This window comes from Sturnira hondurensis, unplaced genomic scaffold (assembly GCF_014824575.4).
Source record: "Sturnira hondurensis isolate 20B ecotype Veracruz unplaced genomic scaffold, ASM1482457v3 Scaffold0010128, whole genome shotgun sequence".
In the NCBI taxonomy this organism is placed as follows: Eukaryota; Metazoa; Chordata; class Mammalia; order Chiroptera; family Phyllostomidae; genus Sturnira; species Sturnira hondurensis.
This window is the reverse complement of record NW_028082759.1, coordinates 9,316,553-9,332,746: the sequence shown is the minus strand read 5'-3', so window position 1 is coordinate 9,332,746 and position 16,194 is coordinate 9,316,553.

Sequence of the window (16,194 nt, the reverse complement as noted above, 5' to 3'; positions counted from 1 at the left end):
GGACGGATGGGCATAGAAAACATGGTCAATACATACGAGGGGGCATCATTCAGCCTTAGAAAGGGAGGAGATTCCGATACGTGCTGCAACATGTTTGTACCATGAAAACATTCTTCTAAGTGAAATAAGCCAGTCAAAAGACAAATGCCATGTAATTCTGCTTCTCTGAGGTACCCAGTATGGCCAGCATCGTAGAGACCTGGTGGAATGGTGGTTACTAGGGGCTGAGGGGAGAGGGAGAAATGGGGAGTTATTCTTATGTTATGTATTTTTTAAAGATTTTATTTATTTATCTTTAGAGAGGAAGGGAAGGAGAGAAGGAGAGAAATATCAATGTATGGTTGCCTCTCGTGAGTCCTCTGTTGGGGATTGGCCTGCAACCCAGGCATGTGCCCTGACTGGGAATTGAACCGCGATCGTGTGGTTCGCAGGCCTGCGCTCAATCCACTGAGCTACACCAGCCAGGGCTTGGAGTTATTCTTTAGTTTTAGTTGGAGGAGATGTGAAAAAACTTCTAGAAGTGGCTGATGGTGATGGTTGCACAACAATGTGAATCTTTATGTCACTAAATTGTACATATAACGGTTAAAATGGCAAGTTTTGTGTAATGTATGTGCTACCACAAAAGAAAGTAATTTATGTTGATGAAGAAAGCCCCAAAGCGTTTTCAGTGTCAGATTCAAAACTTTCCTCCTGGCAATTATATGAAACCTGAGATGTACGTTCCGCTCAGTCTCGTGGTTGGTCTAATTTACTTTCCTGCTTCCACTGGTCCCTTAGTTCCTGAAAAATGTGGGAAACCAAAGTAAGTTCTTCTACTGAATACAAAAGGAAGTGTTTATTTGTTTAAAATATTTACTGAGTACCTTCCTGAAGCTGAGGGGCCCAGAGAACAGGAAAGACCAGGTCCTGTTATTCTGGCACATTCCAGAAAGGAGGGGCAGGGAAGAGGTAAACAAAAAATTGGGAGAATATTTCAGATACTGCGTGCTCTGAGGGCAATTAAAGGGTGGTATGATAAACTGGGGGAGGGGACAGCAGGTGGTCAGGGCAAGTCTCTCTGAACAAGTCAGACACAAATGACCACAAAGAGCCGTTTGTGCCAAGTTCAACGGGCTAAGCTTTGAGCAGACGGAAGGGCAGGTGCAAAGACCCTCACGCAGGAGGCCAGGGTGGCTGGGGTCTGGGAACAAGGGACACGGGAATGAGGGGAGGCCATCAAGGTGGGCAGAGGCTGCCTCCACAAGGCCTTGTAGGCCACCGGAAAGAGGATGGGTTTTACTCAAAGGACAGTGGGAAGCCACTGGGCTGTTCTAAGAGAGAAGGGAGTTACCTGATGAGAGCTTTGAAGAAATCGCTGACAGCTGAATGGGGAAGGGTGCTGCGAGTGCGGGAGCAACGGGAGCACCAGCTAGAACTTTGGTCACAGTGGAGATGATGGAGAGAACTGGTTTGTTGTGTGCAAACACGCTGGATGGTGAGGTGGGGTGGCGGCGGCTAGGAAGATGGACACCTCTGGTTGGGCCTTGAGAGCTGGTCATGGCGAGGCTGTTGAGGCGGAAAGAGCATTTGGGGAGGGTCTGGTTGGAGGCAGGGTCCAGGGTCTTGAGCTGGACAGTGTGAAAGACCTCTCATACCCAAGCGGAGAAGTCACAGAGGCAGTCGCATCTACAGATTTGAAGCTAAGTGAAGTTTAAGGCTGGGGACATCCACGGGGGCATCTTCAGCCTATTGATGGTATTAAGGCAACAGGAGTGCATGGGGCCTCTGGGGAGGAGAGGAATTTCAAGGACTGAGCCTGGAGCCACCCCCCCCCCCGCCCCCCCGTTCAGAAGAGGAGGCAGCAGAGGAGACTGAGAGGAACCACTGATGGAGCAGGAGGAAGCCAAGAAGTGGATGGGGTGGTGTGTAAGACGCTGTGGGGGTGTAAGGACAGAGCGTGGACACTGGCTCTGCAAATGACAGTCACTGGAGTCCATTCCAGCTGGAGTGAGCTGACGCAAGTCTAGGAGGTGAGTGGCAAGGGTCATTGCTCTGCCAGTACCAATGTTGTGCGAGCATCTTCATTCCAGTGTGTACAAGGGCGACAAACTGGACATGCGTGTTCTGCACTAGGTAGTATGTGCAGATGCTGGAATTCCAAGCAACCTGTCAACACTATTGTAAGAGTGACAGAGACAGTGAAACAGTAGGACACAGTTATATACAATACGATCCCCCCCCTGAATATGGGGGGTGGGGTGAGGCACCATCTGGTAGGTGGGATGGAGAGTGATTTTCATTCTCTCTGTTTTTATTTCTGTATTGCCTGTTATAAACATGTGTTACTACCACCCCACCTTCCCCCAAAGACTTTTAATTAAATCTCAAGGAAAAGTATATTTTATTTAACAATGGGGAAAGGTAAGTAGGTTAAAAACAAATGCTAGAGTCCTAATAAAGTTTTCATCATGCTATAAAAGGACATAATTTAAAGGCAAAGGCAAAGCGAAACTTTCACTGAGCATTCCCTAATAAAAATCCCATAAAATGAGGTATGTAGTAATTACTTGGGTTGGGATTCCACACACATAAGAATGCCTTTAAATACTCACATAACCAACATACAAAATGCAAGACAGTCTAATTGCAATTAATCAAAATACTGGACAAGTGGTATAAAAGTCACCTTTAAAACACAACTCTGTTAAAATACATATACTGTAATATTTATGCGAACTTAAATGAACATTTAAAAATAATTGTTTTGGTGTGACCCAGACGTTCGAGCAGTTTAGTGCTTCTCCTGGGGTCCAGACAGGATGTCAGTAAAGCAGAATGTACTTAGTAGTTATGGTGGAGAGTGTAGGTAGTGTTTGTAAAACTCTTGCTTTAGAAACTAACAAAGAAAACTTCCGCCAGCATTATTGCAGTATCATTTCGTCAGGGTGAGTGTTTATTCACTTATAGTGGATGTAGAAATGATTTAAAATCTTTTAGAAGTTGAGGGGACAGACCACGCATGGTGACATTGGGACTGGACAGGCACCACACTGGGGTGGGACATGACCACATAGTTCAAAATCTATAATAAAAGCCATTCCCACAACCAAAGGAGCAAGCAGTGCTGAGTTAGTCCAGGTTCCTAAATCTGTTACATATTCCAGATCCACCGCACTCCTGAAGAGAAACCAACCACTTGTTTGTTTTCATTCTTTAATTTAAAAGAAAACTCATTAAGTCGAATGATATATCCAAATCCAGAATTGATTTTGTAGTAGTTGGGATAGGGGAGATTATGCTGCAGTAACAACCTGGTCCCCCAACAGGCCCCGGTGCCAGTCCAGCTGTCCCGTGATCTGACTCAGCAATCCAGGCGACTTTGCTCTTGTGACTTGGCCACCTCCACACGAGGTCTCCTGTTGGCCATTACAGACAAAGGTGTTTGGAGAGCTCAGCCCGCTGTTCCACACTTCACACCGGCAAGGAGATAAATACATCACTTTGCTGGCCATGGGGCTCCCACTCAAGGGGAAATGGAAGCTCCCACGTGTCTGAGAAGAGAGCAGGATATTGCTGCACAAAACTAATGTTGAACCACATGGGGATGGTCTTGGAGAGAGTTTATTTCTCCTCCAGTTGGAGAGGTGTTGGTGCCAAACTCCCAGGGCAACCAATAGGCCTTCAGCCTCCACCTGGGGAAAAGGCCCTGGCATGCCAGTGAAAGGCTGACCTGAAATCCCACTGTTTGGGATGTGCCCTTGGGAGTTCCTCAAAGTCAAGGGCCCATTTCCTATGGTTCCCAGTCCTCCAGCTTCCATCTACTGGGGGACTAGATGAACACAGTAGCTACTGGGGTTTATGTCCCTGCTGGGAGCCCACCTGGGCTCAGCAAACATGGTGTGCATTCCCTGTGTGATCTTTATTTCAGAAAAATAAAATTTAAGACAGTAGGCACAAATCCATGTCTACTGCTGAACAGCTATTCAAAAATCAGTTCGGTGGAGTAACTAGTATGCCTGTAACAACACGGCTGTAAGGGGGCTGTTGCTGGGTTAATTCTGAAGCAGAACTTCGCAAACCAGGTGGTGGTTATCCTGGAGGTAAAACGCTGGCTTGCTGATGGGAAGTGAAAGTCTAATCAAGTTCTGTTGGGCGTTGGAGTAAAGGCCGAAGCAGTTTCGAAACTCACGATTACACACTGGCCGAGGTGAGAAAGATGTGCGAAACAACTGTGAAATATTCTTCTAGCTGCGCCAGCCTCCGGGGGCGGGAAAGCTGGATGCTAGTGGGCAGGCTACTGTGAGAAACGTCAAGGCTAGGTCAGCACGGCAGCAGGAAATGGGTTTGAAAGGGAGGTTGGGAAATGTTTCAGGGAAGGGGAGCTGTCAGGACGAGGTGGAATGAGCTTGGCCATGGCCCTGATGGTCAATGCCAGAGGCTTTTCCTCCTACCCAACCAGAAATGTTGCTTACAAAGGACACTGGGTGATGCCCATAGCCAGCACTGCCCCCTCTTCTCCCTCTCCCTGGCCTAGCCCCTTCCTCCACCCCCGCACCTTCAATGTCTAATACGAGAATGGCTTTTATATCTACCGCAGACTCTTGCTCTGCTTTTTCAGTGAAAATACCTTTATTTTGGTTCTATTTGTTGTAGAACGTGTAGCTGACCAAAAAAAAAAAAAAAAAGAAGAAGGAAATCACTGTAATCCTACCACTCACAAGAAGCACTTACCACTTTGGTATGTTTCCTTCCAGATGTGTGTGTCTGTGTGTGAATTCACAAAAATGGGATACACACACTCTCCTGGAATTGCTTTTCTCACTTAAAATTCTGTGAAAAGCTAGACCTATTTCACAGTGACTGTTAGACATTTTACTGGCATTTCACATGCAGTGTGCCAACACCAAGCTCATCAAATCTAACCTGAACTCAAACCTGTGCCCGTGTTTGTTCATTTATCACTTATTCATTCAATCTCTTCAGAGCCCACAGGAGGGGCCTCCCTTCTTGGTAGTTAATAGATCAGCACGCTCGCTTTCTCTAATCCTTCTCACATTTAATTGGTCATTGAATCACTCATTCATTCAACAACTTTGTATTTTGTCTGCATGTAGCCTATGCCGTCACTTTGCTCGTTTGGTAAAACTGAGCATCTACTATGGGCCAGACTTTAGGTTTTGCTCTGGGCATGTGGAAGTGAATGAGATAGGCCTGGTCCCTTCTGCCTTAGTGCTCAGATTCTAGAGGAAGTAAACAAGCAAAGTGTCAGTGCATTGATGACTGCAGAACAGATGACCGCATTGCTCACATCGCAGTGTCTGTGGGTCAGGAGTCAGGCACGGCCCAGTATGGGTCTTCTGCCTCTGGAATTCTCACACAGGGCTGCACTCACGGTGTGGGCTGGGACTGAAGTCATCTCGAGGCTAGATGTGGGCAGAACGGCTTTCAAGTTCATTCATGTGTTAGCAGGGTCTCGTGTCTTGTTGGCTGCCCCCATTTGCTGGCCACTTGCAACCCTCCATTAGGGCGTCTCACAGCGTGGGCACTCACTTCCTCAGAGGAAGTGGGGAGAAAGAGGGGGAAAGAAAAAGAGACAGAGAGAGAGAAGGAGTCACACATTTTAAAAATATGGTCTCAGGAGTGACATTGTATGCCTGCCATATTCTATTCGTTAGAAGCAAGTCCCTAGGTCCTGCCCACACTCAGCAGGGGAGGTTCACACAAGGACATGAATACCAGAAAGCAGGGCTATTTGGGAGCCAGTTTAGACGGGTGCCTACTGCAGTTATCATCAAAAGATAGTTCTGGATTATAATTAGCTTCAGGAATGAAATAAAATAGGGGTAACACAAAGAGCACCTGGGAGTATTTGGTATGGTACTCCTAGGTGAGTAGCAGGGAAGACCTCAAGAAGAGGTGACAGCTGAGCAGAGACCTCAATGACAAGCAAGAGCCTGTTGGGAAATGTCCAGACAGGGAACAGAACATGCCAAGTGGGAGAGTAAGCTCTGCCTGTTTGAGGAGGAGAACAGAGGCCCATAATGTGGAACACAGTGAACAAGAGGGGAGTTCAATGTTATCTGTGTTTTGAAATGAGTAGCTTCCCTAAGATCACACAGCTTAGATGTGACCTAGTGCGTATGAGCATTTGAACTTGAGTCTATGTGATGCTAAAACCCATGTTTTTGCCACACCAGCACCTTGTAGTTCCTTGCAGAATCCATTAGAAGGAAGTGATCCAGGGCCCTCAGACACCCCAGTGGCCCAGGATGGAGGAGTTGCCTTGACCACGAGACGTTCAGAGATAAAACCAGGATAGTTCCGAAAAACCGGGATCGTTGGTCACCATGAACTGAAAACATGACCACTGTGCTCTTTGATGTGATATTAAATCTAGGCTGAGCCAACAGCCATGAGTCAGCTGGGCGAAGACCGGCTATTGAGATACCGTCTCACCACGCTGAAAAGTAGGAAGAATAGTACCGCCTAAGTATAGTGAGTGGTTTCAGTTTGCAGACTACCTTTCACTTCTACCGTCTAATTTACTCTTTTAAACAGCCCCTTAAAGAAGTAACACTCTCAAGAAACCGAGGCCCAGCAACGTTGAATGACTCACTCAAGACCACCCCGCCCAGGAAGGGGGCGGAGCCCACGATTTGCTGTGGCTTTTCCTCCTACTAACTCTTGGTAAAAATGTCTTTGAAAGCATGAAACTCTTTGAAAAGAGTCCATTTGGAATCTAAGGTCTAACCCTGGTGACAGGCAGATGGTTGATGGGAAATTCAGCTGGCGGAAGGAACTTGGTGAAGGGAGAGAGAAGCACAGATTGGTAGTTAGAGAATCGTCCTGGGCGTGCAGAGCGCAGGTTCGGGAGTGCAGTCGGCAGTACTGTGACAACTACGTGTGGGCCAGGTGGGCACTGGAGGTACTAGAGTGGGAGGGCACTCTGTAAAGTGTATGATTGTCTAAGGAGGACACGGTACACCTGAAAGCAATACAAAATAACACTGAAGGCAAAAAATAAAAGAAAATAAATGTGTTTTAAAAGAAAGACTAACATGGGCTCGGGATTTATTTAGATGTCTGGAGTTCAAATTCATACTACGTTTTTTACACGCTTCTATGATTTCTCTGAGCCTCAGGTTGCCTATCTGCAAAATGGGGTCACAATGTTTCCCATTGGGATGCTGAGGGTAATGTTGTTGACACTGTCTCTCTTCCTCAAGAGACTGCGAGCTTCTCAAGGGCAGGGACCATGATGTGTGTGCCATTCACTGCAGCGACTAGCACCACGCCTGACAAAAGGAACTGCTGATAAATACTTGTTGACCAAAAACATATGTCTAGCACCTAGTAGATACTTGAGAGTTATTGCTCTTTCCCATCCTCCTTTGTCAACCCCTTCCTTGCTGACTGGCTCTCTGGACAGATGGCATGGGGCAGTTTCTATACCACAGAAAGTTCAGGCCCTCCGCAGCCTGAACTTTCATTTCCTAAAATTGTAGTTTCCTTGAAACAGCATGCAAGAGTGGAATTTCAGTGTGGCCCCTCCTTGGATGGCCTGGGGCGAGACGAGTTTTCCTGTAGTGGTTTCTGGCAAGCAAACTCCCCAGGGTGAAGAACAGAACAGCTCTTCTCGTGTTTCCGTAAAAGCTGGGGAAAACTTCCTCAGTAGGTTGTCCGTCATTCTTGGAAAAGCCAGCAATGTCCCTTTTCCTTCCCAAAGCCAAGTTCCATGCCTCTCTGGCCTCCAAGAGAGTAATGAGTAAGTTATTGTCGGGCCTGTACATTAGGCCTGGGGTTCTCCCTTGACAAAGAGGCAAAATGCTTCCACAGATAAAATTTCCATGAAGAGGGTCCCTCCCCACCTTCCTTGTCTATCCCCTCCCCTTGTCTGGACTCTATTCTCTACTTCAGAGGGGGCCCCTCCTTCCAAATCCTTTTCCTTCGCAGCCCCGGCTGAGCCTGCCCAAGGCGATACCCTCTGCTCCAGAACCGTCCCTGCACCTATGCCAACAACACTGGTTTTCGGAGAGAAACTGAGCCTGTCTAGTTGGTAGGAAAGAAACAATACGCACAGGGATGCAGAAAGCCCTATCACATTCCCGTGCCTTGGTGTACAGCAGGTGCTCTGGTAATGTTGCTTCATTCAATGTTGTTTTATTAGGATGGTGATGGGGGAAAACAGTGGATTCCCAGCTGGGATCCTTGTCTGTGTGGAGAGTGTGGACAGTGCGTGTTCTCTCCACATCCGCGTGGGTTCTCTCCAGGGATTCCGGTTTCTTCCCACATCCAGAAAATGTGCTCATGGGGTGGATTCCCCTTCTGCATTGTTCCAGTCAGGAAGCAGGTGGAAAAGAATTCTCTTGTTTTTTTACATTTTTATTTACTTATTAATAATTGATTACTTTTAGAGAGAGAAGAAGGAAGAGAAAGAGAGAGAGAGAATTGTCAATTTGTTGTTCCACTGGTTGATTGTTTGATTTACCAATCAACCAATTGGTGAATTCATTAATTCTTGTATGTGCCCTGACTGGGGATTGAACCCGCAACCTCGGCATATTGGGATGATGGTCTAACCAGCTGAACTACCCAGCCAGGGCTCTCTACTTGTTTTTATTTATCCTTCTTCCATGTATATCTAGTTCACATTTATTTCAATGTTTAATAATAGAAGTGTTTTGAGTCTTTATTTAGAAGTTTGGGGATCCAGAAATAGGACATAGGAATTTAACTTTTCGTTGTATAAATCAGTCTGGAGTAAAATTGGTTTTGTTATATGTTATTTTGCTTAAAGCTGCAGTTTTGAAGAAACTGTGGGAGACATTAAATGAAGACTTACTGTACTTGCATCTTTATCAGAGGGGCTTAATCCAGGTGCACATTTTTGTGGCCCAACTTCCATAGAGAATTTTTGGTCCAGGTAGTTCTTTCCAGGTCCTTTAAGGAATAAGCCTTTCTTCATGATGTTTGTCTCTTCCAGAGTAAAATGGTGGGAAGAGTAGGGGATGTTCTCTTCCATTCACACCTCTTCACCCACCTGGTGTGATGCTGTCATGGGCCAGACACAGGGCAGGTCTGGGATCTGACCACTTGAGTGCTGATCATAATCGGGTTGTTTTCCTGGCAAATGGTTTCAGATGAGAGAGAAATGCTTTTTAGGAAAAAGTGGGGCTAAAAATCTAAGAAGCTCTGCAATTCCGTGTGCCTAAAAGTTCCTCTGTCAACTGACCTACAATTCCCCTTTGTCTTCTCATTCACCCCATCGTCACACTTTTGTCGACCTGCTGTTATTATTCATGTGCCTATATTATTGCACATGTATGGACAAGCAGCTTTGTTTCTCCACTTGGTTTTCTAAAATAATCACATTTATTCATTTGACTCTACTTACAAACTCATACCTAGCACTTACAAATGCCAGGCACTCTGAGCTTTGCATGTGGTACCTTGCCTAATTTTTACAACTGGTCTATGAAGTTCATTTTACAAAGAGAACTTGGTCAGGACCATCCACTTAGCAAGAGGGCCCAGAATCTCTGTTCATAGCCACTGCACCACACGGCTGTCTATCTAACTCCATGTTGTCAGGAATGCTTTGAATCACTTTTTGAAATATCACATTTCACAGTAAACAAGAGTTACAGCACCCTAACTTTCTAAAGGTCAGCCTGGACATCTGACAAATGAACAGTTAAGGTAGGGCTAGGCCTCGTCATACCCATAACATGCTCACAGTTACCAAGGTGGTATTCCTGCTGTTCCCTGGTTACCAAGGTGGTATTCCTGCTGTTCCCTGGTTACCAAGGTGGTATTCCTGCTGTTCCCTGGTTACCAAGGTGGTATTCCTCCTGTTCCCTGGTTACCAATATGAGATTTCTGCTGTTCCCTGGTTACTGAGGATGCCATTGCTGATCTTAACAGATTCTGGGGCTTGGAGGTCATGGTTGATTGAATCAGGAAATAGAAGAATAACTGAACAGAGCAAGTGACAATGTGATTTCCTTCTCCCCAGGACAAATGTTCTCATTACCTTGATCCATCAACAGTTTGATTAGCTTGGCTTGTCCCACAATGAACTAAAGCAGGAACTAAGTTCCCCTGGTATAAATCCTAAGGCCTTTCTCAGGAATAATAGCTAACACTGAGCAGTTACCAGGTTGTGGACGCTCTACTCTGGAAAAGGCTTATCATCCCCATGTAAGAGATGTCAAAACGGAGTCGTGTTGATCCCATGTTGACCCCATGATGGTGCGTGAACACAACTGCATTGTGCCAAACCCTGGAAATCAGTGGTCTCAGCTTTGAATCCATGGTGCACAGGCTGCGCTCGATGGCTGCCCCACGTCAATCCTGCAGCTGATTTATGGTGGGGATTCAGTACGGCCTGTAGAACCAGCATAGTACATGTTTAAGAACCTATACTTTGACATGTTTACGAGAAATGAATGGAAAGCTACAATGACCCAGGGACGAAAATGAAACCGTTAATAGCTTACAAGTACTGAGCTCTTTCCGTTTGCCTGGCATTCTGTTAGGTACAGGACGTGCAAACCTCCTGTGAACAGGAAGGAACATTAACTGGTATTCGACAGTCTCCCCGTACTCAGCCCTTTTCTCAATCATCACCTTACTTCCTTCTTGGACTTCAAATAGTAAATGACATCATTTCAGGCAAGGTTGTTTTTGCTTAAGATTCTCACATGAGGCAATCGTATGTGAATTGGGCAATGCATTTTGGGCAACGTTTGTGTTTAAAAACCTAGGAATGAAATGAGTGCACATGCTGAGCCACATACATACTTTAAAAAGTTCAGCTTTTCTATGATTGGAGTGTTCAGCCATGTTCTCACTGAATAACAAGTCTAGCAAGACTATGAAGCTTGGGAAGCTGCCTATGAGGCTCTAGTGAAATTCACGGCACACCGGCTTTGACATTAGATAGATCGAGGTTCCAATCCCAACTATGTCACTTGGCAAGTTCTTGAAACTTTCTGAGCCTCTTTGAATTTAAAACTCAGATAAAACCTGACTCATATACTTGTTACAGAATTAAACAAACCCACATAAGAGGGTGAACACAGACCTTGACACAAGATAGTGTCTCAACAGAAAGAATCACCTCACACACCTCATTCCCCACTTTGGATTCCACCTGCTACACTTGACCATGTTCATTGACTTCCTTCTTTAAGCTCTGTTCTGTGCCCCATTTTCTAGTTCCTTTTTCCCTGATATCTTGACTTATTAATTTATTCAATGTTTTTATTGAAATGTACTAGGTACGAGTTACTGGGTAGCACTGAGAATACAATGGTGAGCCAAACCAAACAATTCCTTCTTAGGGCCTAGTCAGAGAGGCATGCGTCATCGGCCATGTGGGGTGATGTCGTTACAAACTATGCTAAATGCTATGAAGGAAAAGAACACACATATAACTAAAGAGTAGGGGGCGTGAAGGTGAGTGGAGACTTGAAGGTGAAGTGAGAGTGTCAACAGCATGGGATGATTATGATGGGGGTAGTGGTGATGGGGATGGTGAGAGAGTTACCACCCGAGGTGGTGGTGAGGGTGGAGCTGACGGGCGCGGTAGTGGTGACAATACTGGATGTGATGTTAGCGGTGAAGGTGCTGGTGACGATGGAGGGGATGGTGGTAGAGGGGGGCATGGACAACAGAGGGAACGGAATGGGCCAAGACCTGTGGTGGGTGGAGACTCCATGTCTGACAACCTGAAAGTCTGATGTGGCTGGCACACAGATGGCGAGGGTGCAAAGAGGAGAGGCCGGAAGTTTAAACAGACCCTGCGGGGACTTGTTGGCTGTTAAGTGTTTGCATCCTAATCCTAAGGACAACTTGGAAGCCATAAAAGAATTTTAAACTTGGCATGGGGTCAAATGATCTGATTTTCATCATGAAAAGATCATTCTAGATCTCCACTGTTCAACAATGGTAGCTGCTAGCTCTAAGTGGCTACTGAATGCCTGGCAGCATGGCTGGCTCTAGTGGAGATGTGTTATAAAGATGAAACACACACTAGATTTTGAATACTTGATTAAGAAAAAAGAGTGTACCACGTATCATTTCAAAAATATTGATTACATATTGAAATGATAATATTTGGGGTTCAATTGAATGTAATAAAATCCACTTTACCCATTTCTTGCTAACCTTTTTAAATGTAGCTACTAGGAAATTTAGGATGATGTAAGTAGCTCGCATCTGTGGTTTCCTTTGCTTTTTCATTGGACGGGGCTGCTCTAGCTGCAGTGAGAAGAAGGAGCTGCAGAGGAGGCAAAGTAGGTGAGACCCATTAGGAGGTTGCTCTTGTAGTCTGGGCCAGAGGCGGAGGTAGCTTGAAGTAGGATGATGGTAGTAAGAATAAAAACACTTGTGTGGATGTGAGGTTACATCAGCAGGACTCAGTGCTGGACCAGATGGGGGATGGTGGTACCATGTGTTGAAATAAAGAACACTAGAAGAGGACTGACATCGGCAAGAAATATCATCACCTAAGATTTGGACGTGTTGAGGGGCCATGCTCTGAGCAACCCAAGTGGAAATACGTCTCCAGTAGGAAGTTGCCCACCTAGGTCCGGAGCTCGAAGAAAATGCCTGGGCAGGAGACTTAAGTATGAAAGGCATTGATTGGCATAGACACGGTCACAAACAAGATTCCTTAAGAGGAAAGTAGACAGTGAAGAGTGGCCCAGGACCTAGGGCAACAGGGTTGGGAAGGACAAACTTGAACAGGAGACTTGGGAAGGGAAACTAAGTGTGTGAGGAAGGGACTAGGAGCTCGGCGGAGGGTGACAGACACAGGGGATGCCTGCCAGATGGCGTGATGTGAGCCCAGAGAGTCAGAGCAAGTGGCTTTCCACCAAGGATTAGAAAAGCACCTGTCAGTGGTTCTCACCCTCGATGGGGGTGGGGTTCCTGGCTCTGGCCGTGCCCTCCGTGGAACACTGTGGGACAAGCGGTTCCATCCTATCACAGCAACTGGGATTTAGCACCAATCAGCTCCTAGTAATCGCAGGGGGCTGGGACTGTTGCATGGTGAACACTGTGTACACCCTGGGTCTCTACCAGTGACTGAGGCTCCAAGGAGCCATAGCTGAAGGAGGTGGGGGGCGGGCACGACACATGGGACAGACTGGAAGACAGGGCGTGACTGACTAACGCTGGAGGAAGCGGTGCCGCCGGAAGCCAGAGAGGAAGGGCAGCAGCTCACACGGGGAGGAGGGAGGAGTCTGGAATTTTCTTCTTAAGTCACTCTGATTTCATTTTGTCTAGCTGGCTTTTTTTTAACGTGCTTGAAAATTTTTGTCTGCAGGATTTGTTCAGCTTTAGGATTTTATATCTAAACTACTAAATTTGCAAAGTTAAAAACCTTGTCTTTCCTTAAGCTAAAGCTTTTAGGGTCTACTAGCTATTTATAAATTTATCCAATTTAAACATCACTTTAAAGGGGAATTTGGCTTTTGTTCGATCCTATTTACAAACACAGCTAATGAAACTTTAAAACAGTTTAAGCTGCATTTATAAAAGTAATGTATTTGATATCCTCCTAAAGTGTCTCCGTTGTTTGATAAAATGAAAATTTCCTGAGTTCTTATATAACTTTTATGACTAGTGCATGTGTAAATATGATGAACTTTAAACTGTCTTAAATGTCTCAACATGTAGCAAATCTTTCAATACATGTTTCTACAAGTATAGAAAAATTTCAGTTTAAAATCATAAGCATAAAGAAATACATTTTATTTATACTTGGTCTCGACTCTAGGAGACCAAGTTCTTTAAGATGTGATGAGTCTTTAAAAACCAGGTATTTACAGATTCCTTAACACAAAATACTAATGTAAATACTAAATTGTAAGTTTTCCAGAGATTGCAATCAGAAACCTCTTGTCCAACACCTGCAGCCTTTAGAAGAAACACACACAGGAAACTATTACATCATTGTACCACTTAGGGGAATTCCTTCTCGGTTCACCACTTATGTTGGCCAGGGAGGTGGCAATGTTCTTGTCTGTGACCCTGACTGGTTCACACTGAACCCTACTTATGCCTTACACCAGGGACTGAACCCAAAGAAGGCACTGGTCACATAGCTCATGTCCCTGGGTTTGAGTCATTAAGACCTCATTTTATCCGTCCACGTAATAGTCGGCAACCCCTACCCACACTGCCATGCCACACGATTGGATTTAGCAGTTCTTTGATTCTTAAGATATTTCAGTATGCTTTCCCAGAAGCTCCAAAGACTGCTGAACTTGAGGCCACGCAATTCTTACAGACATTAAAATGATACCAGTTGCTCACCCATGATTTTGCCTGACTACTTGACTGGAAATCATGCACAATTATTTCCTCATTCCCATGTCTAACTGCTACTGTGTGGCAAGGGCAGGAAGTCAGGACGAGGAACCACTGGTCAGAACCCCTTTCTTCCCCGTGTGTGTCTGCAATTGCCACACCAGATGTTTACGCTCTGTTCTTCCAGACCTAGGCGATATTCCGAAAAGATGTGTCAATTCACCCCTCAGCAAGCTTTCCTTGGTTGGTGCTGACCGTTTCGGGGAAGAGAGATGCATCGCTGCAAAAAGGGGAACAAAGCCCAGGGCCTCTTGAAATGCACATTCAGCCACATTCAGCAGATGTGTGTAAATCTGGAAGCTCCCTTTCTATTTTCTAGTAGGATTCTTGCAATGGATGGAAATAGTCCATAGTTAGCCTTGTCTTTAAGAGTCCTGTGTATTCAGATCTGTCATATACTAACATACAGAACACATCCTCCTCCTGGTTTGGCCCTTTGCTTCTGGGACAGTCCAGCAAGGCACTTGAGGAAGAGTTTCTTTCTCTCTTTCTTTTCCTGCTTTCCCAAATTTTAGATTCCTGAAGTATTTACAAGTTCTACAATTTAAAAAAAAACAGACTTTATGGATTTCTCTTCTGAATTAACTTAAGATTGACCGATGCCTCAAACCCCCAAGAAGCCTGTAATTGATGTAGAAGATCAGTACTTTGGGCTGACATATAAAACAGTCCATTTTACCGAGAGGTTTTGGTTCATCTCTCTCTCAGAATAAATATGAAGATCATTCTGCCAGGACACCTTAGTTTCTGAAATCAATGTAGTATGACGACTTTAGCAATGGACGTTGTAGAAGTTGGGCGGTGAGTTGCTCTGAACTGCTGGGCAGTGTGATATTAGGAAGAAGGCAAGTTGTGAATGAGTATGCCGGAAGGGGTAGTAAAACCATCTGAATACGATATTAGAGGATTTTATGACATCATGGTTCCAACTCAGGTAGTTTGGACTTCCTGAATTAAGAAACTTAGTTTTCTTGCCATCAAGAAATATCTTAGAGCTCTCTTGGCTGCAAGTGAGAAAAATCGGTGTACAGTTAATTAAGGTAAAGGAGGAGGTTTTATAGTGAGGCAGGATGACCTACTACAGAAATAGATGTTTCCTCCTTCCTTTTCTCAAAGGGCCTGCAAAAAGCTGGCTCCTCGATTTTGGAGGTGAGAAATATCTATCCTTTGCCTCTAGACAGAAGAGGATTTTTTTAAAAAGTCAGTTTTATAGAAATAACTTCTATACAATAAACTTTGTCAATCTAAAAATATAATTTGATGAGGTTTGACAAAGACACACAGTCATGTAATTAACCAGCACCCAATCGTGATACAGAACATTTCCATCACCCCCTGAAGTCACTGCTCCTTTGAGGTCAGCAGCTTCTCCCCACCGCCCCACTTGGCTCCCTGGTACTTCCACTTTCTGTCATGGTTTTGCTTTGTGTAGCACTTCATGTAAATGGATTCTACATATATTTGTTTGTGTCTGACTTCTTTCCTTTAGCATTATGCTTTTGAGATCCCTCCATGTTCATGTGTATATCGGTAGTTCTTCACTTCTATTGCGGAGTAGTATTTAATTGCCTGGATATAAAATGATGTATTCACCAGGTAATAGGTATTTGGGTTGTTTCTAGCTGGGACTAAAGTACCTTCCTTCATGTGGACTTATGTTTTCATACCTTGAGGACAAATATCTAAGGAATGGCATTGCTGGGTCACAGAGCAAGTGCATGTTTAATTTTATAAGAAGCTTTCAAACTTTCCCAGCATGGGTGAAGCATTTTGCACTCCCACCAGCAATGTAGGAGAGACCCAGGTGTTCTACATCCTCGCCAGCGATTGGTG